Source organism: Coenobita brevimanus, chromosome 107 (genome assembly GCF_032717465.1).
Source record: "Coenobita brevimanus isolate Jiangsu-jjx chromosome 107, ASM3271746v2, whole genome shotgun sequence".
NCBI lineage: Eukaryota > Metazoa > Arthropoda > Malacostraca > Decapoda > Coenobitidae > Coenobita > Coenobita brevimanus.
The window spans coordinates 13,325,417-13,327,500 of NC_137060.1; positions in this window are offsets into that span (position 1 = coordinate 13,325,417).

Below are 2,084 nucleotides of genomic sequence, written 5' to 3' on the forward strand. Positions count from 1 at the left end.
TCTCGACCTAGACAGAATATATCTTCGTCCTCCCTTGTGAAACACACACAACCACCCTGTATACGATTATACATAAAAACAGGCATAAACCAAAAAAGACATGATAATAAAAGAAAAATAAATTTTTGTTTGGTATCTTTACCTATTTGTTCAGGTTTGTTGTACTGTTTTGAATCATTTTACATATTCTTTCCCTTTTACAAGCATAACAGGAAAGTTTTCTGTTTTCACGTGATGCTTTGGTGGGTGGAAAGGCCTCCATTCCCTTCCTACTAATCAGCTCATGTGAGGTGTGAATGGCAGATCGTCTCACATTTCAGTCCTCACTCTCCAACCTGTACACTCAAGGGATGACGTTTATCTCATTTAGGTATGAAAACAGAAACTCTCGCCTCCCTTTTCCAACAAGCTCCACCACCCAGACTACAAAAATAAGTTGATACTCTTATAAACACAATAAACACCAAAAAAAGCAATATAAATTCATTATATATATATATATATATATATATATATATATATATATATATATATATGTATATATATATATATATATATATATATATATATATATATATATATATATATTTAAACCTCTCATTTTATGTTCTGAAAAACTTCAAAATAGGCATATCTAGTTATTTCACAACTTTTCAGCACCATTGACAATTTTTTTTTTTTTTGGTTAATAAAAAAGAATGTAATATTGCATCACTGCAATACCTACGTGTGACTAGTATCAGCTGCTTAAATTTATGCAACTTCCGCGTTTAATTTCACGCCAAAGGATGGGTCTAGGAAGCTGAAATTTGCACTGCCAGGTGCATCAGAACTTCCTTTCAATATGGCAACAACAAAAAAAATCAATTTTCGAAACTTCAGAATATGGTCCCTGCATTGGCCAGAGGCACTTGTAAAATTCAGGATCCATGGCCACGTAGGGGTTAATAATAATAATAATAATAATAATAATAATAATAAAAATAAAAATAATAATGAAAACAACTAGATTTCTGAAATTGCTGAAGCACTATTCAATGAACTCCACATTCCAGATGAAAATACTTTTGTTACATTTTAGACCTGATATTAAGAGATATTTGGTATGACAGAAATTTTCTAGATTTTGATCTGTTACCTTGAGATCAAGTTCATGGTCATCCCTACTAAGCATATCATATTCACTCATGACCCACTACATTTCCACCAAGTTTGGTCAAAATCGGCCAAATATTTTCCGATTTAGCGCTTTCGGGCATGAGGCGGCCATTTTGATTTTCCTCAATATTTCAAAAAGTATTTGTTGGATCTCAGTATCACTACACAGGTGCACTACCATGTGTTGACAACACCATATTGGAACATTTGCAATGCAATCAATTCAGCATTTTTTGCTGTGCAAGAGAACAAAAATTTAAAAAAATAACATGGGAGGCGCTCGTGTGGCGTTAGACTTTGGACAAAAAAATCTGTCCCAAAGAAGCCTGGAACCAAGCTACTCCTCAGAATTTCAAGTCTCTGTCTAGAAAGGTCTTGGAATGCAAGCTGTCTAGATCTTCCCCATCCCCCCCAAAATAATAATATCCTCAATATCAATAAGTATCCCACAGAATGTGGAGTTCTTAATAATAATAATAATAATAATAATAATAATAACTGATGAAGAAAACACCAGGAATTTTCAAGGTGAAGATCAATACTGATGCACAAGTCAAGGCTATACCATCGACGCATGTTCCCAGAATGGCTTGACACAGGAATGAGTCCACAACCAAATAAAGTGCTTGGAAGGAGTTTAGTTATCACTGCCTGCCATGGAATGGTCATGCTTAAGTATGGAGCCATGACATTACCATGTAGGCATAAAAACAGCGGATGAATCAAGATAGATTTTTATTTAGCCGACACCGAATGACATGCAAGCTTTAAAGCCTTCAAAATGGTGACATTGCGATGCATCTTTAACATTACATACTGTACTGATGCTCCAATCAAGTCACTGGATGGCTTGAAGAGTGTGTATCCAGACAGATTCGACTATACCTGAAATTTCGTGGTCATTATCATATTACACTAAAGCAAAA